This window comes from Passer domesticus, chromosome 2 (assembly GCF_036417665.1).
Source record: "Passer domesticus isolate bPasDom1 chromosome 2, bPasDom1.hap1, whole genome shotgun sequence".
Taxonomy (NCBI): domain Eukaryota; kingdom Metazoa; phylum Chordata; class Aves; order Passeriformes; family Passeridae; genus Passer; species Passer domesticus.
The window spans coordinates 34,043,943-34,070,402 of NC_087475.1; the positions used below are offsets into that span (position 1 = coordinate 34,043,943).

Below are 26,460 nucleotides of genomic sequence, written 5' to 3' on the forward strand. Positions count from 1 at the left end.
CATGCGCGTGGCGGAGGGGCGGGCGGGGCGTGAGGGGCGCGGTGGGAAGGGAGGTCGGCACCCGCGGGCATTTCGGCACCCGCGGGCATTTCGGGACCCCCGGTCCGGCCCGGCTGCTTCAGCATCCCCCTGTCAGGGAAATGACTCTTCCGAAACGCCCATTGGATCACCCGGCATCAGTAACTACTGTGACTGATCACAGGATCAGTTCGGTTGGAAGAGCCTTCTGAGGTCACCGAGCCCGAGCTGTGACCGAACGCCACCGTGTCCATAGACCGGCCGTGTCCAGCCTTTCCTTAAACGCCTCCAGGACGGTGACTGCAGCACCTCCCTGGGCAGCACATTTCGATATCTAATCGCCCTTTCTGTGAAGAAATTCCTCCTAATGTCCAACCTGAACTTCCCCTAGTGCAGATTAAGACTATACTGTTTCTAGAATGATTACTCATCCGAATAAGAACCCGGGTGTTCCTCCCTGGCTGAATCTCTGCTTTTGCACAGCTGGAGAAACCACTGCTGGTGGATGTTCTGTACACAGGTCCTGAGCAGCGACATCAGGAGGGCAGTGGGAAACTCCCAGCTCCATGTCAAGCCTTTGCTGAGCAGTTTAAAATGCTTTTGTCTTTTCATGTGGTTTTAGACAAATGCAAGATCAACAGCCTGGCTATGGAATTCCTTCTGGACATAAAGTAGCCAAATCAGTGGGAAATTGTATTTTTGTTCAGTTCCTGTAACAATCCCTGCATTGCTGAAGTTGTTCTATCATTCACTGTTGGGCTTCGTCCTTCTTGATCTAATCAATTATTACTGGGTTGTAATCTACCTCACCAACATTTTTTATTCCTCTTCTCCATTAACACAATGAAAACAGTAGCCAGTAGTGGATCAGAAGTGGTAGGAAGAAGGCCTCAGAAATGCCCTAATGAAGTTATAATATATTTAATGTACTAACATGATGTGAAGAATTATGTAGAAATGTAGTGGTTAAGATAAAATAACTTTGAAATTCTTATAAGTTAGGGCATATTAAGAAATACTAGTATGTTTTTGTCTGGGTAGGCTACAACCTGCCTTAGGGTTGAGAAGCAGAACTGCAAGGAAGTGGCAGAGTGCTCAGCATGAACATGAGCTCAGAGGGTCTCTGCTCCTTTCTTACAAAGCCTTAACTTAATGAACATTCAAAGGAAAAGTCTCTAAAACTTTACTGGTGTTCCTTAATCTCTTCTTGACGTTGCCCATGTTGTCCACATTAGAGTACTAGCAATCTTTTCTTTTTACTCTTTAGTTGACATCAGCCCTAATTTATATATATTTATATATAAAGCCAAACATAATTTGTATATATTTTATTCTATATTTTAACTAATGGTCTGCACAGTCGGCAGACACTCCAATGGTTGGTCCAGTAATAATTAATAATTGGAATACTGTGATTGGCTTTTAAACAAAATTATTATATACTAAGACTTCAAGTGCTCCTTATACAACATGATTGTGGTTATCACTTATCTCCTGTGTATTTAAGCATACCTGTGCTACCCCTGCAGTCACTGTTCAGAGGGGAAGTTCCAGGCTTTGCAGCACAACAAGAATATGTGTGTGTCACCTGTGCCCTTTGTGGTGAGAGGAGTGTGGCAACCACCTATTTCAGCATACCATCACAAAAGAAATAGTGATATTTTTGCAGTGAGAAGGTCTTAGCAGCTGCTTTGTCACAAGCTGAGTATCATCAAACATGGACTTTAATGACAGTGGTGTCTGAAAAGTTTCCTGCTTCCCAGCTGTCTTGTACAAGTCCATTTCCCCTCGGACCACACCCTCAGCTGTGCTGTCTGTGGAGCAGCATGGTGAAACGAAACAGGGAATAAGTTAAAAATAGTCTTGTTTCTGTTTTGCTAGGAGGTTTAACTCTGATCAATTCACTGATCCATTCCTTTGGAGGTGTCCAGAAGTGAGGGAAGAACCACAATCCCAGGCAGTGGAAAGCCTCCAGGCAATGGAAGTACACCCTTTGGGACTGGTAAATCAGAAATCTGTTGCTGGTTTTCAAAACAGGATGCCAGGGCTGGGGCAAATGTATAACATCTGTGCTGCCTCAGTCATAAAAGGCTTTAACGCTACAAAATCTTTTCCTTTTTTTCCTCGTCACAAGCCTCATTTCTATTTTTGTTTTAGCAGTTTAGAGTAGCAAGGCTTGGTATTTGATTTCAGCTCGGGGAGGGAGCACTGAGCAGGGAGAAGGCATGAAAACCTGCTCTAGAAGCAAATTTAAACTGGGTTTTTAAGTAAGGTTTAATACTAGGAAGCTTAATACTTTACTTTTTTACTCCTTTATTTTCATGTGGTAACCATCTCTTCCCACCCAACTGTCCTTCCGTCTCACACTGCTATGAATTAGAAGTATTTCAAATAAAATCCTCCTTCCTCATAGGATTAGATTATATTTGGGAGATGTGTCCCTTTTTGTAATGCCATTTTACAATGTCACCTGTGTCGAGTCACATGTTGGAGGAATTACAATGCGAACCTTCTGGTGAACTGTTTGTCCTTCAGAGAAACTGCTCTGAGCAGGCAGCCTCTTCTCTGCTTTTCAATCCCAGCTGATGAGCCAATTTGCCAAGCAGCATTCTAAGGCAGGTAAAGGAGTGCATGAAGTGAAACCCATCAGGCTGCAGGGGATTGTTCAACAAGCCAGCCACAGGAGTTCATGCTTCATGCATCACTGTTCACACCTCTGTTACCAACAAAACTTTGGGTGAATTCCACAGAACAGATGGATGGCATATTTAAAACACTGTGTTTGAAGAAGTACTTAAGATTTTAAGGATGGAGGTGGAGTGAATCTATAGAAACAGTCATTAAATAATTACCTGGCTGGCAGGGAGGGTTACAGAACACTGTTGTGGCTTTACTTCACTTTAACACCACCTTTAGGATATATGAGACTGGTGTGCTGAGTTGCCTTTTTATGGTCGTGCAAAAATCAGTCCAGGTGACTGAATATTACAGAAGGCTATAGCTCATGGTTTACACTAGAACTCATGCAAAATTGCCTCTGAAAAGCAACTGATCTTTATCCTTAACAGGAAGGAGGGCATCTGATAACTTTCTACCACAGTATCTTTGAAGTGCACTCTAGCTTCTTGAACTCAATTCTTCATCTGATGGAGTTTCGCAACCAAATGTAGGACAGATTTAAAAAAAAATGCTGAGGCTGATGTTAAGTCTACATTTTATAATGGTTTGCACTTCCTGGTAGTTGGATGTATGTTTAAATAGACATTTCAGGGCCTTAGTTTAGAGTATCATTAATTGTAAATCCAAAACATTTTTGTGCAAGACTGGTAAAGATTTGGTATGAGGTTCAGCTTAGGTTTGTGTGATCCATCCCATCAGGGCAGTAGGTGTAGCTGTAATACCTTGTGTTTGATTTCATGGAAGACTCAGTCACAGGACACAGGAATCCTGTTATATCCCAACTATCACTATCTTCTCCTGAACAGCAAATTCTTAGAGTATTGAACTATCTGCCAGAGTTCAAGAAGCATTTGAACAATGCCCTCAGATACATGATGTGCTTCCTGGGGCTGTCCTGTGCAGGGCCAAGTGTTGGATTTTGATGATTCTTATGGGTGCCTTCCAACTCAAGATATTCTGTGATCTCTAGTGTTACTGAATAGTTACATTTCAGCTATCAGGCTGTAGCTTAGTGAAACTGGATCTTCACCTCTTTGCTGAAATGATAATGCTTTACTCTGACTTTTTAATTGGATATAGTACATTTTCCTTCACTAATATTGTTGCAAAAGGTGAATGGAGTTGCCCTGGTCCCAGATTTTCTTATCTATTTGTAAATTAGGCTGGGGAACCATTCTTTTAATCCCTTGTGGGAAGCAAGCTTGACCTCCACAAATGGTAACAAATGTTTCAGTTTGTGGAGCTTGTCACAGCCATACTCATTCTGATTTCTTCATTTTCCCTACCCATTTAACTCCCCTAGACAGTTTTACCATGCACTGCTTTATTCTTTTCCAAAACAAGAAAAAGAGTAGATGCTTTTGTCTTTCATTGTACCCTTTCTAACTAAAAATATATTGCTCTTCTAGAACTGTCTTGATTTTTTACTTTCATTATAAGTGCACTGTCTTAAGTTTCCACCCATGACATCATTCTGGAAGTGTTGTTATTTTATTCCTATTTGCAGAAAAGTTATGACTTGTGTAGTGGTATGGTTGCTTGGTTTTGTCAGCTGCACTGATGTGCAGACATAGATAAAACAGTGAATGGATGACATTCAAGAAAAAATGAAGTACAAGAAATTAATTTAGCTTGTCCTTGAGCTGCAAATTTCTAATGAACATAGAGCAAGTGATGTAATTGCTATATAATAGGCTAACTTGTTGGAAAGCTGGTAATTTAATATTACTTTAATAGAAGTGCCCAGTGATAGGACCCAAGGGAATGGCCTGAAGTTGTGTCAGGGAAGCTTTAGGCTGCATATTAGAAAAAGGTTCTTCACCTGGAGGGTGAAGGCACTGGAACAAGTCTCCAGGGCAGTGGCCACAGCACCAGCCTGGCAGAGTCCAAAGAAGTGTTTGAACAACACTCTCAGGCACTTGGTGTGACTGTTGGGGATGGTTCTTTGCAGGGCCAGGAGTTGGGCTTGATGGTCCTTTTGGGTCCCTTCCAGCTCAGTATATTCTGTGACTCTGTGAAGCACATTGAAATAATTGGAAGAATCCTTCATTTTTTATTTGAGATAATTGCAAGAAAATTGCAAGTTCCTTTACCTGTGCTGGCAGCAGAGATTAAGGCAGCTTTCTACCCCTGGTAAATATCTCTGCCTAAAAGGAAGAAAAATGATAGATGCTTAGAAGTTTCTCAGGAATTACGCTGGGCATCTAAGAACTGTTTTGATCTAGTGACATTTGAAAGGTTGAGAGATAGTCCAGGTGATGAAAGAGGTAGACAGACCTCAGAACAGTCTAAACAGACTGAACCATACAACCCTGAGAAGAGATATTTGTGGGGTGCTTGGTGAGAAGGAGATTGGTGACAAAAATTGTCAATTTTTCTGATTATCTGTATGTTCAAGAAAGCAGAATTCTGAGCTTTCTTTTTGATACAAAGAACAGTGCTGAAGACTAAGATCCTTCCTGAGTTTTCCTTTTAAAATCAAATAATCTGCATAAAATCCCACATTCATATATCACCCAAACCTTTTGCCAGGGTGGGGATGAAATTGATGCCTGAATACAGTTTAGTCGCACAACTTGTGCAGGTAGCACATCACTACAGAAAAATCATTATTTGCATTAGACTATGACTGCAGTTTTGCAGACTAATTAGCATTTGCTTTATGCCTTACAGTACAGCTGGCTTATGCCTTTTGCTGAATTTAGCAAATACATCCCTCTGGAGATGCTAAATTCGGATAAACTCTATAAATTATGAAGGTTTTATTAGCCCATTTTTCTAGATTATCAGGGAACTAGGAATCTTCATCTATGTCACAGTTTAACTACCCAGCAGCTAAACCCCACTTAGCTGCTTGCTCACTTTCCCCTGGTGGGATGGAGGAGAGAATTGGAAGTGTAAAAGTGAGAAAACATGTGGGTTGGGATGAACAGAGCTTATTAGGGAAGGCGAAAGCCTCACACACAAGCAAAGTAATACCAAATAAAGAATTAATTCACTGCTTCCCATCATCAGGCAGGTGTTCTGTCATCTCCAGGAAAGCTGGGCCTCCTTTTGCACCCTCATACTCCTCGCTGATGGGGTGGGATGAGAGGCAGAAAAGGCCTTGGCTCTGGGTAAGCGCTGCTCAGAGATAAGGAAAACATCCCTGTGTAATCAGCACTGTTTCCTGTACAATTCCAAAACACAGCCCTAAACTGGCTGCTCTGAAGCAAATTAACTCAGCTAACCCAGGACAATCCAGCTGGTCTATGACTGAGTATAAAGGATATAAATTATATACTTTGAGGAGAAGCAGGGGAGGTATGTTTATCCAGTTACTTAAACATTTTCCCATGAGAGTTATGAGGAAAGAGTTATGAGGCTAGAGTTATGAGACCAGAATTTGCCCACCATGACCTCTTACAGTATTCCCAAAAAAGACACAATCAACAAGGAGGATTTGGGAAATGTTTTAATGTTTTTAGCATATCATACCCAAGAGATAAACCCCAGGTAGCTCTGTGGCTAGAGAGGATTATATTTTTGTCTGTATCCAACCACTTCTATGCTTGGAGGATGTCCCATTGCATAAAACACTGAGAAAAAAGCTATTGGGAGCCAAGCTGGCCTCAGCAAGAGGTCAGCTTAATATGGAGAATGCAATGGCCTCTTGCAAAATGCAGAAGAAAACAAAGCCCTAAAAAGTCTTGTAGATCACACCAGTAATGATAATTGAATTGAACAATATGAAATTAATGAGAGAAACTGGCAAAATTTCAGGTAAAATAGAGAAATTTTAATATCCTTAAAATTACTGTTAACAGGTGGCTCAGTTTGAGCAAATTATACATCAAAAATCACTGTCATCAACTTCCAGAATTTTTGTGACAGAAACCTGGCAGGGCTGCCTCAGTGCTGTTGGAAACAGAAGCATTGATGCAGGGAAAACCACTCAGTGTAAAAACTACTAGAGTTTCTATACCAGAAAAACAAAAAGCAAACATAGAGTAATGAAAACCTATTTCAAAAATAGTAAAGGTGAAGGTTCTTGTTATAGCTTGCTACAGCATGTGTTCCTTGAGGTCTTTAGGGATGACTAGGTAACAGTTCTAATGCAAAATAACAATGGTGTTAAAGTCTTGGGCATGTTTGGACTGGTTCTGTGTCTAGTCCAAATGGTGAATGATGAAGTTAGATGTTGCTGTGAATACACTGTTGGTTCACGGAGCTCTACTTCCAGATATGTAAAATGCCTTGAAACTCTCCAGAGTGTGCTGCAAAAAGACACTTGAGGAAAATCCAACTATTACTGGCAAATGTACATGCCCCATTGGTTGCCAAACATAGTCATAACACTGGCATGTCAGTGGAAACTCATTGAAGTAGAGAGGGCCAATAAACACCTCTTCAGTAGCCCACTGGTAAAAGAAACACTCAATGTTTCAGCATAAAAGACAGAAACATTCAGTTTTCAACATCTGAAGAGCTGCTTCAGTTTCATACCAGCAGCTGTGAAAATGAAAATATGTAAAAACATGAGAGAACTACTGATAAAGCTGGGAAAATAACAGCAAGAGAGAAACAGCTTAACAGGAAGCAGCAGAAGAAAGGAGACTGAAGGAAGCTTCATAAAAGCAAAACAAGTGAAGATAAGCAGTTTCTAAAAAATGTCCTGAGCTCTGTACAGAGCAGCTAAGCAGGCCACAAGGAGAAGCTGCAAGGTCCATGGTCTGCTTGCCACTCTCTCCTGGTCTGACACAGAAGAGTTCTGCAGGCACAAGGATGTACAGGTTGGTACCAGACAGGAATGTGGCTACACTGCCCTGGGAATCAAAGTCCAGGGACAACGTAGACACTTCCCCATGACTCTGAACCCAAGTGAGTGACAGGAACCCATCAGGTTCAAATAGGTTCCTACACATAACTCACCCAGATGTGTCCAGAGCACCCTCCAGCTGCACTGGGGAACACAGTGCTGCAAGGAGCCCAAATACAACACTGAAGTGTTTCTTTATAGGCATGGCATGCATGATTCCATGATCCCTTCCACTTGTGGTCTGTCTCCACATGGACTAAGGTGGTGAGCTTAGGTGTGGCAGTTTAGGTGCTGGTAGACCTTCCTAGCTTGGGCACAGGCTGTACTCACAGAGCATGGCACCTGCCAGTGCTAACTTTGCCAGAGTTAGAAGTGTGATGCACCTCACCCTAACTGCAGTATCGTTTCTGCCCTGCTAGCCATGATAGAGGGTTACTGTAGTGAGCAGATGGATTCCTTTGGATTATCTTAATTATTATGAATGCCGTGATCTGTTGAAAATATTACTCAATGCAAATAAAAAATGTGTACGTCAAGAAAAGAAATCAAAATATATTGCTAGATGCATTCCAAAACACCTGATTTCATCGTATTACAGGAACAGCAAGAAAAAATAGTTTCACTTATCTATATAGGCAATGAGCAATGAATGTCTAAGCAACAAATCACCTTCATAAATTAATGTCTCTCAGAAATATATGCTTTCAGACTTCATACATTTTTATTGAGGGGACATGGAAAACCATTAGGGTACCTATTAAGAAAGACTCATTTATTCCAAAGTAAATGATCCTAGGAAATCCTCAGAGAAGATTCTTCTTACAATATTAAGAATTCTAACTAGGACAAGCCCACATCACCATCAAGCACAGCAAGACAATTGAAAGACAGATTTAGGACATCATCAATATGACTTCCATAACAAGTGATAATATGGATGCCATCTGGAAAACACAGAAAGGGAGTTGGATATGGATGAGCTTCTGTCAAGTTATTTTCTATTTTTTTTCTGCTATTTTTTGTGCAAGTTCCTAGCTGTGATTATTTTTATATAATAAAAATCCTCATACTCTTAGCATGCTTATGGGTGAAGCAGTTCTGAGAGTTAAGGGTTTGGGGGAGCAAATGCTTAGTTCTGCAAGGTTTCAGAGAAAGATTTTAATCTGTCTGGAATTGCCATAATTTGCTGTGATATGTCCTAACAATTTTGAAACACATTTTTCACTGCCACAGGCAGCAGAAAAGCTGTAAAAGGGTTGCAGGTTCCTGAGTATATTGTAGGTTGTTCTTATGATCAGGTATACTTTAGTAACTGTTACTCCTGTAAGTCCCACAAGGGCTTAACTTGTCTGAAGACAAGCCATTCCTGCCCTGCCTGGTTGTATATGCATGAATTCCCTTCTGAGGCTGGCACACCTGGGTAATTTAATTGGACTTAGTTCTTCTTTATAACTCTAAGATGAAACTCTAATCCTTTAGAGGAAGAGCACCTCATTTTATCACTTTCAAATTCACAAGCCCCTTCGAACTTGTCATCTTCCTGTTAGCAGAAAAGGGACCCTGCAAGCTGTAATGGTAATAATCCACAATTTATGGTAATTACTCACTGTCTAAAGCTAGTTGCAAGCTATGTTTCTTGTTCTCATCGAAACAGCCATAAAATAAGTAGCTGTTGAGGCCTGCAATATAGAAAATTTATGAGCTTAGATTCTCTTAAATTCAGGTCCTGTTTAGCCTCTTTGTCAAAAGGGAGACATTTGCACAAGGTAATTGACCCATCTATTGGTAAGCTGATACTAACAGAGGGCAGGCCAGGTGGCCAGCCTGGACTCTCCAAAGCACAGTGGCAAGATCACAGGCTAATGCTATCTGAGACAGTGTTTCACAAATTGGGCAGTCATAAATTAGGACTGTGTTTAGAACTGAAGTGTCATGACCGTGGGATACAGGATGTCTCCAGAAGAGTGTTTATATTCAGCTGAATCACCAGTGTGCCGAAGAAATTCATTGGAAAAGCTTTGCTCTAAACAGCAGGTTGTAGCTCAGGGGATAATGCCAGAGCACACGGCTTGTCAAGGGAATCAGCTCCTGACTCCAGCCAGCTGCAGACATGTCCTGGCAGCTCCTGGCTGAGCAAAACAAGGAGAGGACCTTGAGAATCTCCTTAAAAACAGATAGCCAGTGAAGTTTGTGGTTGCTCTGTTTCTTTTGTTTGTTTTCTGTATCTACTTTCTAGTTTCTTAATTTATTTTGCTTTTCATCTGGTCATCTGGCAGCTGTCACCTGGCTTGGTAAATCCTTTCAGCAGAAGCTGGCAATAGTTCAGGTGGCATGACTTCAAAGGAGAGCAATATAACAAATATCCACTAGATTGCACCTAGGCATTAAGCTACACGTGCTTAAATTAGACTTTCCTGCTACCTTCTGGAAGGAAGTTGTGCAAGGAGAAGCTATGAAAGAGGTGATGCCTTCCAAGCAAGTTAAGCTAGGAAAGAAGCCAGTTTAATCCTGGCTAGATAAAACATGATAAAAAAAAAAAGGAAGAAACTAAATTGAAATAGAAAAACTATAACAAAGAGCAAGAAAATCAGTCAACAATGCAATGAAGTTCTCGACCAAGAAGCAGACAATAAACGGGCTTCTCAGCTTCTGAGAATTCTAGAAATAAGGTAAGGAAGCTCAGCACTGTGAAATATGATGATCTGATACCTGAGGGCAGGCAGATATTCAGGTACTTGAAAGTTCTTATCAAACAAGCTCAAGTTGGTCATTTAAACAAATGCAGAAATTGAATTCTTGCATACAAAACACTATGAAGTTGATACTACAACAGAAGAGAGTGGAAAAAGCACAGAGAGGCTGAGGAGAGCTTTGCTTTGCTGGATGTGGGTTTCCAGCAGAAAGCAGCACTAGCCCAGCTCACACTGCACAGGCTGGGACATGCACCTCTCATATTGTGAATCTGATCTGTGTGTAGGCGGGAGTCACAAAGAGCCTGGGGGCAGGAAGAGGATCTTGCTTCCTTCAGTCTAAGGGTATGAACCCCACAGGACACTTCTAGTTTAAAATACTGGAAACTTCCTCCCATGGGCAGGAAATACGCTCTCTCTTTGGCAAAGAGAAACCAGATTCTTAGAGAAGGCTGCCAGAAAGCAATTACTTGGGTTAAGTGCACAAGTTACATCTGGGATGGGGATATTGCTCAGTGTATTTAGCAAATTAAGTTATTTCAAGGTAATACAAATAGAAACAGATTGTTCTTATTTAAAGGGTGGTGAAAAAGGAAGAAGCACCCGACTCTGTCTTTCATGAGTCAGAAAAAAGTGACATGGCTGAAAGAGGTAAGTAAATTACTGAAGGTATGCCTGAGTGTAAGTAGGAGTGGACATACCTAAAGTGTGATAGTACCCATTTCCACTTTGCCCACCAAGAGATTTCTTGGACTCTATTTGTCCTCTCTGACATATATGGACAATACACAGAAGCCTTTTTGATTTCTTTAAGGACTTCTAGCAAGAAATCACCAGATCTGAAGATGCACGGCCAAAGTCTGCCATCACTTAGCTGGAATTTCAAAACATTTATAAAATACGAACTAGTTCAGACAGGGCAATGCAGATTTAACCCTGTCTTCATGGGTGAAATTTTCTAGCTCAGCAGTAAGCTGAACACAAAGGGTTCATAAAGCTGTGTCAGGAGAGTTTAAAAGGTAAATACAAAGATGAGAGAGAATAAATCTGCTCCAATTCTATATTCCCAGTGCAGACATCTGCTTTGGCATTGGTCTCTCTCTGCAGTCAGCTGAGAGCAACAGATGTTTCTGGGCATGATTCATCCCATTCAAAACCTGGTACATGTGCAAACAAAGTGCACCTTGAGATTGCCACTCTCTCTCCAGAGCCTGAGGAGGGTAGACAGGGTGATCAGCTCAGCCTCAAATGTTTCCTACACAAATGCACAAAAACAAGTTAGAAGATTAAGTGAGTGTTGGACCGGAAGACTTACCAGGTCCATTCTAGCCTCAGCCATTCTGTGAAGTTCAGGCCAATTTTCAACAAGTAAAATTAGAGCAGCCAAAGGCAGCTGCCCCTCAGGTGATCCAAAGTAGCTATAAGTCCAGTCTTTCACAGCATTTTAAATGAAAGGAGGATGGGTGTGAGGGGTCAGTGATATTATCCCTTAATTTATTCTTCTGTGTGAAAAAAATGCAAACTTTGACAAGAGAGTATGTGCAGAGGCTCATTAAGTGATAGTCAGAAAAGCAAACGAAGACTTACTGAAGTGTCTGTCTTATTACTGACAGCCTTAATTTTGTTAAGATATTGATTTGTGTACGGTTAGACATTTTTAAGAAGAGATCAGCTGAAACTGTGACTCTTGAGACTCAACCAACTACTAAATAATGTTTTTATCACTTGTGGACAGAGAAACAGGCGCTGAACTGATGTCCAAGCCACTGAGGAATATAAAGTGCCTCGGGCTGGAGGGAATAAACATGCAGCTGCCATAGGAAAAGGAAACAACAAAAATGGCATGTTTCTGAGGAGACTGTGATGGCCACAGAAGAAACTAACTGGGAAAAGATCACGTTATTTGCCTGAAAGCCTCATTCTGCCACTAGTTTCTGGAAATAGATTAACTCAGAGGAGTTAGTAGAATCATCTCCAAGCCATTTATGAGCCTGAGATTAAAGTGGGCTGGTGGGGTGTGAAGAATTATGGAGGTGTGAAGAAAAGAAAATGCTCCTCTGTAACTGCTGTCAGATACAGCATCCAACTGCCCATAGGCTGATTGTATTACAGAGGAAATGTAATACATTTTGTAATCATCACAGGATTTGGTTTTCAGTATTCTTTAGATTTGTGTTTTAATGTAATTGTCTAGGCCCTCCAGGAGCATCTTGACCTGTCATGGCCATAATTCCCACCCCCCCAAAAAACCCTTAAAAATTCCTCCGTACTTTTAATGAATTTTGGAAAGAAAAACCAAACAACCAAAAAAAAAAGAAACTAAAACAAAGACACCAACAAAACAAAACAAAACAAAACAAAACAAACAAACAAACAAACAAAAACAACCAAAAAAACTAAAACCAAAACAACTAAGAGAAGTAGCCCTTCTCACTTGCCCAAAACACTACTGAGTAATAGCAGGTAGTTTGGACAGGTGGACTTCCATGGCAGCTGTATTGGACTAATGCCTGTTCAGAAGAAAAGGTTTATATTACTTTATGTGCCCTTTCTCTTTTCAGTATTTTCAGTCTTGAGGATTTTATGAGTAAATCCAAGGAAGATACATGGGTGTACAGTGACAATATCAAAAGTGTACATTTACTAGATAAATAAGTTTTGTTAAGCAAGCCAGGATCATGATAAAGAGAAAATGAAGGAGAGAAGGAGAAGAAAGACAAACAAAATGTCAGAATTTTTGGTGACTGTTGAAATTATTCCTTGTCTGACTCCAAAACACAGTCAGATAGAGAGAGAAAAAGGAATGCATTAAGTTGGCATTGGCAATTTTATATTCATCCTCTTTGCTACTTTTCTGATACAGTTAGTTCATGAGGGAATCTGATTCCTCACTTTGCTATCCAGTTTGAAATCAGGTAATCATGAAAGGTAATATCTGTATCTTTTACTGTGCTAAATGAAGCAGACTGGCTTATGTGGCAAGGAAATAGATGATCTAACAGGCATATTTAATATTTTAGTATAGTGCTGCTTAGTTTTTTAGTTCCTTACAGAAGTATTTCCTCATGTTCCTGGCCAAAGGAATGTGCCATGCTCACAACTGCCAACAATTGCTGTCCTGAAGGGGCAGACAGGCTTTGCTGCTGGTCAGCACCTCCAAGTCCCATGTATGAGATGAGTTAAAGAACAGCAGCAGATGTCACAGCATGATCAATGCAAACTAGGAGTAAATCTTAAACAACATGGACTCCTGTGCACTACCTCAGCGAGGATATGGTGTGGACACCAATCAATTTGAAATCACTTTGTCCCAGATCTTGCAATGCCTCCAGTCTATCAGACTCTACCCTGAACAAGTGCAGCATCTCCAGGCCAGGCCAGTGCTGGTATTTGATGCATTCAACTCTAAAGTCACTCACACAAATACACAGGGGGAAAAAATCATCAATGAATGCTTTTCTGGTAAAAACATCACAGGAGGAGCCCACAGCTCTCCAGAAACTATAAAAGCAAAATTTTTAAAATTAATAGATACTTCTTTTCAGCACACTTTAATAGTCTACAATATTTTGCTGTTTGTTCACCTCATCCCAAGGCATATTTACATGTTTGATTGTTTCTTTCCCTCTCAGATTTGCTGTGATATCAGCAGTTACAAACGCTAGGCCAAAAAAGTGTTACAAGTGCTAGACCACATTTATGGATTCTCAGCATCCTAACCCTTTGCAGTTTCTGAAATTGGGGCCTGTCCCCTTCAGTTCAGTTCAGATTTACAACTCCATGCCCTCACCTCCAACTGTGACTCTCTCTTTTAATTTTTATTGTCTGCTTCCTCTGCTGGCTGCAGTTGCTTTAAGCAAATAAAAATGAAAAAAACCACAAGGGTGGTAGGTACTGCTTTAAAAGGAGTGCCCCCAAATCTGCCCCTCAAGTGAATCCTGCAAAGGTTAACCTGCATGACTGTTGTAAGTGCAGCTGCTGTCACAGGAGCCTGGAAAGACCAGCCCCGTGACCCATTTTAAACACACAATCCCTGATTCATGGCAGAAATCTCATTATGGACATGCATTTTTTTAAGAACTGCTGAGTAGTGGGTAACAACATATCTTCAAATTAAATCCAGTTCAATAAATAGCACAAAATTAAATCATTCAAGGTCTGGTCTGCCTTGAGCTATACTTAAGCCCTGTGCATGATTAACAGATTAGAATGTGAAAAAAAGCAGCTTAATATGTCCACTGCAGAGATGCTTTTATTCCCCTGTGCTACAAATTGTTTTATCTCTAGATACTACACCAGCCTGCTCTGCCTTTAGGCCTGAGCAGATGGTGTGGCTAGAGGAGCACTGAATTTCCAATTTACCCTGAAACCTGGATATTTGTGTTGTGTTCTTTTAATGATAATAGTGTTTTCGGTTCTTGCAAAGAGCTATGTATTTGTCTGTATTACACTCATTACAGTAGTATTCCCAGTCAAGATTAACACAAACAAATGCTGAGAGGCTCAAATTGGTCCCAAGTCATGCAGTAATTCAGTATAAAAGAAAAGGCAATTGCATCCAGATAGCCCAAATCCTACCTTCATGCCTTATCTGTAACAACACACTATCTGCTATGGCGCTGTCACTTACTATCCTTTAAATTTGCACTTTATATTAGAACATGTAAAGCTTAAGTATTCCTCACAATAAACTTTAATTCATTAACAAAGCCAGCATTCCAAGCTTTTATTCTGTTAAATGGAGCCCACTTTTATGGATATGCATAGCTGCATGACTACACCACTGCACTTAAAATAAAAGTAACTAAAGTAGTTACTAAACTAAAGTAACTATATAAAGCTCAATACGACAGAATATAATTTAAATTCTTCTGGCATGGCCCGACCATGTTTCACTTTCAGCAGAAACAGAGGTGAGAGGTCTCAGCCTTGAGCAGGATGAAACCATTTGCAATATTACATATGTTGTGCATGGCACTGAGGACAAAGAGAATCAGGCACACACTGAGACCATGCTCAGGTCTCAATTAGAAATATCAGTGATATTCCAGGCTCAGGTGCCTGCAATATCACTGCAAAGCCTTTGGCACTTAAATAACCAGAAAATCATTGTCATCATTTGCATTTCATAGCCGAAACTCACTTAAATATAGGGATATATCAGAATAGCAATGAGAGGCACTGGCATATTCATGTATTTTTAAATATGAAAAAGACCACCCTGCTGTAGCAGGTGACATTTTGCAGTCTGCTCTGATACCCTCCTTCAATCATGCCAGCTACTTCCAACAGATGTTTTCTACCAAAGTGCCTGAACAAATTAGAATCCTGCTGGCACAGGGATTTTTCAAATTGAGCAGTGGGATTTTAATTTAGTGATTCTCTTAAACATAACACCTAAAACCCCTCTGTGGACTTACGAGCTACATGGCCAAGTCAGACTTGCCTCAGGTACAAATGACAATCGGCCTGCAGCAGCTGTAAAAGCAGTGGGCTGGTGAGTACCACTGCAGGGTGGTGGTATGTCACCTGCAGCTGCTGAGGCACAGGCTCATGTCAGAAGAGAAAAGCTGTCCTAGGAATAGGTATATTGTGATACTGTTTCCTTTTGGTAAGGTTTCGTGCAGTTTTCTTCTACTGAGATTTCAGAAATTAGTCAGGTGATAAATGACCCAGTTTTGAACAGGAAGGTTACCCCAACTTGCTATGCTACTGTGAGCATAGTATGTGTAGTCTTCTGATTTTAAGTACATCTAAAGAAGAGAAGAGTTGATTAAATAAATCATTAGCTCTTTTTTGTAAATTTTTGATGAATTGATGTTTGAGCAGCAAGCTTTGTTCTGTTAGAGGTTTTCTCCTAACAGCAATTTCTGTAGTGACTTCTACTAAAACAAAGGCAATGTGGTTTTAAGACCATTCAGTGTGATAAGGCTGTGCTGAGAAATTAAGAACCTGTTTGTATATGTCATAATACTTTTCTGAAGAAATAAATCAGAACAGCAGTCCCTAACGTTGAAAATTGTGAGTGCTTTTTCGGTTGCTTGCATAAAAATGACTGCATTTTTAGTGCTCTGCTTCAAAGTCAAGTGGCCACGATTCTGTTACCTGATTGATCTGTAAATTTCGGAGTTTGGATTGTGCAAAACCCCTAAAAATAATCAAGTGACTCTGAGACATCTAATATTTAAGGAGAGACTGGCTTTCCAGACTCCTCAAAACAGAAAATCACAGGAAAACATGCCAATGTCAACAGCTAAGCCTCCCAGATGCTCTCCAGTTCACCTTGAAGCTGCAAGAAAACATCATTTTATGTGATGAGCTCATTGTCTGCAGTGCCAGACTCTGTCCTTCCAGAATCCCACGTGCTGGGGAAAGAGTCAGTGAGCCCAGCTTTTCCCACCTTTTATTTTCAGTCATTTATTATCACTGCCAAAGGGACAGCCAAAGCCATATTTTACTCTTTTTTTTTATAGCAACAAGGGCACTGACAGCTTTGCACATGCCAGATGTAAGAGGCCCATGTCTATACACAGCCCAGCCAACATCTGCAGCCAAAAAGACACAGCCAAAAAGATTAGTCCCAAAGTCTCAGCATCTTTCAAACATGTCAGATTTCCTGTGAATATGCTGATCAGCAGGGCTCCTGCAATTGGTCTGAATATGTACAACTAACCATGTTAAGTTTGTCCAGGATGGCTGGAAAGGCAACAGGGTTGGCCAACAAAAGTTCAAAGACAGCAGAAGCACAGAGGATATCAGCAGCACTCCAACCAGAGCTGCAGGGAGGTCTCCAGCTGCATAGTGATTTTTAGAGTTGAATGCTGTATGACTGGGGGAGGGAAAAAAAAAAAAAAAAAAAGCTGTCAGTAAGGAAGGAGAGTGTAGGTGAGAAAATTTTCCCTAGATTTAACAAGATCCTAAATATTTTCATCAAGACAATCTGTGAACAGTTCTTTGCATCTAAAATACCCTAGAGATTTGAGACTGTTGTGTGGTCTTGTTTAATTAATGTTTGTTACAAGACCTACTGAAACTATTTTTCTCATGTTCATATTATAAAGACTCTGTGATAGTAATGTGAGACCAACAGGAATAATCCCATCTGCATAAAAAGTAAAGGGAGATCTGTAACTTATTGAATTTTATTGCATTTTAACAAATGCAAATTTGTTAAATACATACATATTTTTATATCAGAGACACATAATAAATACCATTTCTGTCAATAGGTAACACAGATGAGCACACCACTCTATCAAAATGAAACTTTAGCCATTTCCTGTTATTAAGATTATGATTCTTGCAGCCATATCCAGACTTTGGATCCAGAAGCACATCCTTCCAAAGGTGTTCCTTCTGGACTGATGCAGGCTGACACAGAAAGGGAAAAGAGCAGACAGAGTTAATACAAGCAGGAGAACTGTGAGGTGCAGACAGGAAATACCCTTTCTGGTTTTAAGTAATTTGGTTTAGTTTGTTATAAAACTTATATTGTTCAAAGAGATATGGAGAAAATGAGTTATTTTTGATTCCTGAACTTCAAAATTATGCATCTTAAAATGATAATAGAAAGACATAGTTCAGTTTGTTTGGAAATTAATTGGGATAGAAATATTAGCCATGTGCACTTTTATTTTCACTGTTTTTTTCTTTTCCAAACTGAAAAAATAAACATATTTTTAATTTTACAATCCTTTTCTGCTTTTCATTTCCTATAAATGCTGTTCAAGGTGTTTTGGATTACTGTGAAAACCTATGTATGTTTGCAGCTGAGAAGATGCTTACTTACCTACTGACTGCTGAGGGTACAGATGACTGACAAATATCCATCATTTGAAATTTTGAGATTTGTCACTATAATTACTAAGCACATCAAGTTATTTTAAATTTCTTGACAGTCTTCCCATTCAATGGCAGCAGAAATTGAGACAGCATTCAGCAAAACTACAACTTTGGTGTTGACACCAGTTTTACTTTCATCAGGAGACATTTGGAGGCATCACTAATTAAGTCAGAAAAGACATTAAATGCTTTTTACTAAAGCATGTTGTTGGACAGAAGGAATTGTGGTTGAAGGAGTAAAACTCCTTCCTACAACATGCCTGGCTGGAACTCAGATCACAGGAAGCTCTTATTTGGGCCATGGAGGGAAGGAAAACAGGTCCTTAACACAAACAGAGATAATTTTAATTACTTTAATTGTTTTTGCAGGAGTCCTTTAAAGAGAAACTGAAATTTTTAGGACTCCCACAGGATAAAGGTAAATTAACAAAGTCAATAGACACAGAGCATCTTAACTCCCAGACAAAACATTTAAGCAAACAGATCTATTTGGCTTGCTTGCAGAATAACTGTCAGTATTCCCCAGAGGAAGAGGGATGGCACTGAGAAATCCCTAGGTTTCATCTGAACCCTTCAAGTCAGTAAAGCCAAACAATTGTGAAAAGTGGTGATTTAGACTTCTGTACAAAACCTTTTTGATGGTACAGTGAAGGTACAGTACATCAAAGCCCAAGATACTCTTGAATAAGGTAGTTCATACTGAAAAGAAAAACAAACAAACAAACAAACAAACAAATGGTTCTATAAGAGCAAGAAACAAAATGGACAAAGAATGAAGGAACTGACATTGAAAAGTTTCTCTAAGTACCAGGCATGGCTAAATTGACTGATATCCTCAGTAACTATCAGTAAGTCACTGATGCCAGGGTCCAGGTGAGCTGGATAAAGGCCATGTACTCCTGACCAAGTCTGTGTTTTTAGGAGGTGTGCCTCAGGAGATGATTTAAACCAGAGCCTCAAGGAAGGTCCTCAGTGTTCTGCAGATGCAAGTCTGCTGTGGCTGAGTCACTCAAGAGACAAGGTCATATCACTGCTAAGAAATGCCTCTATTTCAAGTCATAGACCATGAACTTGGGTGAAACCTGTTTGGAAGCTTATCAACAAGACCAAGTAGATAAAACCCCAAAATAACTAAAATGTAAAGCAGCTGCTTAGCTCCCTACTTTGGCTAAGTCTGGAAGCAGGCACAAGACTCTTCATGATGAAGTTATTTTACTCAGTCTCCATACTCACTCAAGAGGACATCCCACCCCCTGTGTGCATCAAGGAGGCTCACAGAAGACAGACCCCTGCCATGTTTGTGGTATGTTTGCAAGGGGATATACAGACAACAACCCACAAGTACCTGTTTTAGCAACTCTGAGTCAGTACAAGTGGGAAAGCCTGGTCCCTTTCAGCTCAGCTGAAGGTGGGTGTCAGCAAAGTGACTCTCAGCAGAAATGAAAGCCAAAGGTGCAGAAAATTGTCAGTTACAAAATGCTGAGCCCCTGAGGGCACCCACTGTCCCTGCCACATCCTGTGGAGCTCCCCAGCCCTCCCATGGTCAAGGGTTCCATTTCAGCCCAGCCTGGACCCATCAGTCAGGTAAGGTCCCCATGAGAGTTACCTTGCTTGAGGCAACTTACCTTCCTCCGAACTCAGATGGAGGCAGCTGTGACAACAATTTCAAACACTTAAAATATGAGAAAATTTAGTAAAACTTTCTTCCTGCTTTGCCAGTAGTCTTGCGGTGTTTTCAGGGGGTATTTCCCAGTGGTAGGTTGGAGGAGAAATCACTAATGAAAATCTCCACCCAGTAAAACCACAAAGTATGACTATTTCTCAAAACAAGATGTAAAGTAGGGGCATTTTCACCACAGTACCAAAAAAACCATGAACAATCCTCTGTAGCTCCTGCCTGGGCAGCTGCTTCAGCTTCAAATGGATCAATACTTTTCCTTGGAGACTGAGTGACAGGACCATCCAGCAAGAGGATGAGCATAAAGAAAAACATAGGTAAGAGGACTGAAGACAGTTAAGGAAGGACAAAGGAAAAATCAACCAGCAACAACAAGAAATACAGCAAAAGAAACTAGAATACATTTTCCTGTAAGCAGAGCAGAGGTATAGGGAGCTCAAATACATGCTCCAGCCTTGGCCATTCCTCATGGCCAGGAAGCTGGAGCAGCCTGATTTGACCACCAGGAATGCCTACATGCTCTTCTACATACAGCAAAGTCCAGCAGCTAATAAATAATGTGTGAAATCTGCCTGGACAGAGGATCAGGTTTTCCCAGAACATTTCCGTAGTCAGCCCAGTTCTTTTGAGAACCTGAGGAGTATTGCAGAAACTGTGCTGAGATCAGCTTGAAGTTTTCAGGATGTATTTGAATATTTTCTCTTTGAGCTGCATGGTATAAATAAATAAATAAATAAATAAATAAATAAATAAATAAATAAATAAATTTTTGCAGCAGCTCAGCAATTGTATGTAACTTTTTTTCTGTTGTTTAGCTCGAACAACTGTTATCTCCCCTTAGAAAATCAACGTCTATGTCCTGTAATGACCTTTTACTCTGGTGGTTTTTTCACTCACTTGTTTCATGAGCTAGGCTTGAGTGTTTTCTCTTCATTTTTCTACTAGGTATAATTAGAGTGAAGCTACTAAAAAGCAGATGATTTCTGTGCTAAAGCTTTAGTAAATTTTGTGAGGCAATTTTCACAGTCATATAAAACCTGAAACTGCATTAAATTGTCTATGTAGCTAAAGTAACAAAGCCTGAGAATCAACATTTGCATACCAAAACTGTCCAGAGAAAGCATCTCTTTACAGAAAGCAGTGTACAAGTTCTTTGTTTACAGAAGTTTACAGTAAAGCCAAAATGGGTTTCATTCAGTGTTTAAAGCATACAGGCATAGGGATGAACTATATAAATGATGTGCTGCAGGTGTGAGTTGGGCTATGATTGCTTTGGACAAATTTTGTAAAGCTTTCAGTGAAGTCCCAAAGCAAGAGACTAACACCAATTTCCAAATCTGCTGCACTCATTAGACAGCTGAAAAAATAAATTGTGGACTCCTGACTACCATTCCAGTTGGACACCCCCAATTAACAGCATAACAAGCCCAGGCAAGACTTCCTCATTAATAACCAGTAATGACAGGCAGGGAGTTAAACTGGTTCCCAGAGGTTCCAGGAACCCAGGAATTTCCAAGAATCAATATATTTTTGCCTGCTAACATATTCCTCATGAAAGTTAAATAATCTGGCACAAGCATATACAAGATTAATTTTCAAGTGAATTATACATTCTGGCATTTGTCTTTCTTGCATACAGTCACAGTTATGTCTCCTGGGAATAATTTGCAGAAATTATTCAGAAATTCTGAATTTGCAAAATTATCTTTAGAAAACTCGATGGGACATATTTATAAATTAGGTGCAGTGATTGAGCACTCAGCATTTTCATTTGCATATGTCAGTATGGATTTGCACATATGACTGAAGTGAATAAAAAGGCAGATAGATGCTCAGTCCAAAAACTATATCCTGTGCATGAAAGTGTTGCCTTAGGAAGTGCAGGAGAATTGCAAGTATTTTGTTACAATAGCTGTCAGAGGGGTTATTCTGGGGGCAAAATAACCCCATTAGAAATAGGTCTTAAATTTTCTAGTTCATTTCTTCGCTTGAGCGAACTGTGAAAGAATTAGTTCCCTAATTATGCCAACACAATGGCTTAACTTGTTGAGTGTCGAAAGCTTGCTGTTAATCAGCATCTCCAATTCAGTAATAGTAAGCCTGTGATAATGAGAGAAAGCAGAAAAACATTCAGTTTCTGCCATTAAAAACTATTATTTCCCACACATTTTAGTATAGAGGTAGTTCTAGTACTCGAAGCTGTGAGACCCCAAACACATTACCATAGGAATAATTTTACTGTGGCAGCTACTGTTAAATGCCAGGCAGTGGGATGGAGGTGCTGGCTATTTGTGTAGTGTAAGTGTTTCTGGGCTGTGAGAGAGCTGCCTTTCTGCTAATGGGACAACAGAGCCCACTCCACAGGGGAGAGGTTTAAAGTCTTCAGATTAGAGTCATCCTTGGCAGAATTTAGGAAAACACAAGTTACATTAGCATTGAGTTGGATTACAGAATAGATGCTTTTTTCTTTCATTGTTGCTGATTTACCTGAATTTACACCGTTAGAAATACTAACAGACTTCCTTCTGAGTTTCCTCTTGAACCTCAACAGACACATAAGCTTACTTTGCTCTGCCTTCCACCTCCTGCATTTTCTTATTACATTTCCTAGTAGCATTTTTTATCATCTTCAATGATGGCATTAGCTTCTTTCTTAGAGGAAGTTGGAGGAGCTCACAAGATCACTGATGACATAACCATGTTTAAAAACCCCAAACCTTCCTGCTTCCTTTTTTTTTTTTTTGGTTTTTTTGCCATTTCAATACTCAGATTTCACACTTTTGGAAAGCCACAAACAATCTCTACTCTGACAATTACAGTGTAGTATATTTGTTACATTTTAATTTTTAAATAAATCAACAGCAGAAATAAAATGTCTCTGCTTCTCTTGGGCATAGAAGTGCTCCCCTAGCTAGGTACATGTCAGGCTGCTGCAGCTGGTTCAGCAATGCTGCACTGGGCTATCAAGCATCCCTTAGCCCAAACACAGGCTGCAGTGCTGAATTTGGCTTAATCTGAACCCCTTCTCAGCTCACTCTCTGTACCCAGCCCTTATGTCAGGAAGCAGCAGCAGGCCTAACTTTACAGCTTTACCAGTTCTTAGGAATAACTGGAAAAATTATATTCAGCTGTGTTCTGGACATTATGTCCAGAAGGATACTGTGAGAGACAGTATTGAAAGCTTTACTGAAATCCAAGCCCTTGATCACCTGGGTGGGTTACCTTGTCATAAATCGGGTGTGATAAGCAGGGCTTTCCTCTCACAAAGCTGTGCTGGCTGTGACCAGTAACTGTACACCTGGCTTCTCTCAAATCAGCCCTCAGAGAAACTCAGAGGTCTGGCCCTGTGCCAGTGTAATGATCAGAGTATACAAGATGGACCTTGTGCTCCTTGCAGATGCCCAAGAGTGACATCAGGTGTACATGCAGAAAGCTGAATTGCTACCTTCTGAATGTGGTTTTGCATCTGGAGCCAGTTCCACCCAACTATTAGAAGTCTATTCTGCTTTTGTCTTACTTTCCACTTTCTTCAGATCCTCTAAATTTCCATTGAGTCTTTCAGAATTTCTGTGACATTTTTATGACCTTTTTCAGGTCCTCAATCTCTGTTCCACTTTTGGGGAAAACTATACTGCAAAAAGTCCCTCCTGTACCAGCCATCTCGCCTGGACCAGCTTGTCCTTCCCACTATTCTCAACATGCCCTTTCTAAAATGTGAGCTACTAGGTCTGGTCCCATATGCGAAACATGTGGTATTGCACATGTTGGAACATCTGATGACAAAGTAACTTCAAAAATAAGGACATTTGTCCTAGCTTGTTGGCTTCTGGAAGGTTTTTAAGCTGCTACTAACCGCGGACTTCCTCTTGGCTGAAGCCTGAGAGTGACAACATGTGCAAGCAGAGAGCTCATTAACAGTCAGGATGTTTGAGGGCGGTGCTCCGTGTGCAAAGCATGTTTAATTTTATCAGCAAATCAAGCTATTTTTATTCACAAAGTACTCTGTGAAAATGACAAGAGCATGAGAGAGCTGAAAGATTGTGAGATATAGAGGCAACTATTTCTATTTTGAAGCCTCTGCTGAGAAGATAAAAATTATTGAGGCTGAAATGCTGCATTCCAGCATTTACTGTCTCTCTTGACAGTAGAAGCACCGTGGGAGACAGAAGAGCAAAAATTAAGTTAGAGAGATAATACACAGGAAGCCAATGTTATGTTATATTAAAAACAGCCAGTACTTACAGTGACAAGCTTGGAAACTAGAAAGGAAATACTGCAATACTAAAGTATGCAGAACATATTATGCCTATATTCTTTCCCCCCCTCTTTACAAAATAATATTAAGCATAAAATTACCACCAAAAAAATAGCAGGAGCTAGATGCCAAATGGGCAGACTACTTCACAGATCAGTGAAGAAAAACCTGGCTGTCTCCCTTGGGTACAGAACAGTCCTGATCTTAGAAAGAGATGCAGATCATTTGTATATTTAAATGTTGTCTTCGTGGTTTATAGAAAAGCCTAAATAGGGAAAAATTATCTCTCTTATCTGTGCTGAAGAGACAACACAGTATGGAACTGAAAATCGAGAAAAGAGAAAGCTGATCTCTTCCCACTCTATACAGAGCAGCAGTCCACTCCCCAGTGCTCAAATTAGGTACTTCTTGAGAAGTAGGCACTTTCTTCAGGAAGGCTGGAGCTCAACGATTACAAGTCTAGCTCGGGCACCTGCTGGGTGACAAAATAAATACTGGCTTTGCTGGAATCTCCCTGTGCCAAAAACAGCTGTAACCCAAAACAACTGAAGTAAACATTTACAGCCTAATCCTCTTGCACTAGAGGAACCGTTGTGAAGGTGCAGAACAAAACATTTACTGTCATTCTTTTTTGATCTGATAATCTTTTAACATCTATGGTTTTATCTTTACTAAAATATGTAACTTGTGATAAAGCTATTTGCGTCTTTCATTTTTTCTAGAACAGTTGCCACAGAATTTTGTAGCTCCACTCTCTGAAAAAAAAAAAAAAATAAGACATACATAGTTTTAATTCTATGGTTTCGCATTCTTCTGATGGGTTGTCTTACCCTGTGAGATATTTGATTCTTTAAAAGACAGCTTCACTTCAGTTAGGCAGGTTTAAGACCTTGATTTTAGTTTCTTAGGCCTAAGTATGTGTCATAGAAACCCATACAAAATTAGTTTAAAGTAACATGTCCTGCAGCATGGCTCATTGGCCATCACTGCTGCTGACACTACTGCCAGTATTTTGTCTTACAAAGGGGAAATCCCAGCATTTCAGAGTTATCCATTCTCATCAGCACTTCTCAGGATCCCATCTTGGTAAATCTATCCAAATTACTTTTTACATTATGCCACATAAGTCAGCTACACTGAAGATTGTCAAAATTCTAAATATAAATGGTTTTTGGATGAGGGAGGGATTTTTTTGACAAGACTGTAACCTGATTTAGGGAAGTGTGTTTTTATTCTGTCATCCTCCTTTAGTTGTTTGAGAGTCTGGATGAAATTCTGGTATTATTGAGTCAGAGGTGAAACTCACTCTGCTGAGTGTGAGATACTGGTGTATCTTGGTGTTTAAAGACATAAGCAGTAAATGTATGTTGAGTTAGAATTTCCTTTCCAATGCTATAATTTTGACATTCTTCTGTGAGCTTCTTGTGAGCTAAGGAGCTCACAAATCTTGTTTGGCATCCTCTACTCACTCAGCACGCCATAAAGGGCAGGAAGCCCAGTCTTTAACACTTATTAACATGGGGTAAGTAAAGCATTAGCAGGCAGACGACTGGCTCACCACCTGGACAGAAGAGAAGCCTGCTTTTTTTCTCTCACCTTGATTTCTGGTCCTTGTGCTTTTCGTGACAAATTCAAAATTAGATTATTATTTAATAACTGGACATTCATACTATGTCCAGCATCTTCAGGCTGTGTATCTATATATCTGTATGGATGGAGCATTTTTAGAACCCATGAAACTAATGGGTTGTTTCTGTTCTCTGTTGCATGTAGTGTCGTGCCTAATCACAGGTGCTTATATACCATAAAGACTCTTCTGGGAGTCAAAGGGCAAGAACTGTGTTATCCTCTCTGCACACCATACTTAAATATTAGTGTTTTACAGAGGATGCCACCTCTTGCCTAGAGGTCAGGACTGTCAGCAGCTCCCACTACACCATCAGCAGGACAGGGACCTGACCTCACTTTCCTGTCAGCTGGATGCCTGGACCAGGAACAAGGGATCACGGTCCACCTCCTTATGTGAGCATCTTCCAAGGTCAGGCAGGGGCTGGGCTGGAGGTTCTGAGAATATATATTTTAATTTAAACACCTGAAGTCAACATCTTGTTGACTTTCCATCTCCCAGGAGATTTCAAATAATCTTAGATGTCTAAAAAACTAGAAGTCTACGTTGGAACTGGTAACTTTATGCTCCCACTGTAGTTAACAAAAAGGGCTATCAGGAAGACATCCACAGTAGATTGAATGTCCCTCCGTAGGTGCCCATTTCTTCCTTCCAGCTGCAAAGGGTGACCTGCTGGAAGCTACGGAACTTACAGGTGTAAAAACTGGAACAATGAGTCATGATCGAGATGTCCGCATCCCATCAGCACACACACGTAGACAAAAGTGTGGCTGAGAAACCCCGCAGCTCTCTACAGCGCAGAACTGCAGCATTTTGAAACTCACTGCAGATTTTAATAGCTGTCGGCTACCCTAAAAATACATTTGCACCTCT

At 40.3% G+C, this 26,460-nt stretch overlaps 1 long non-coding RNA gene across 1 annotated transcript; it reads left to right on the forward strand.

Annotated features, from left to right (window-relative positions):
* The first annotated feature begins 54 nt into the window (after positions 1 to 54).
* Positions 55 to 17,378, forward strand: LOC135293708 (uncharacterized). Its single transcript, XR_010355813.1, has 3 exons — positions 55 to 7,469; positions 10,766 to 10,836; positions 11,921 to 17,378. It is a non-coding gene; the product is annotated as an uncharacterized LOC135293708 (long non-coding RNA).
* Positions 17,379 to 26,460: the final 9,082 nt, after the last annotated feature.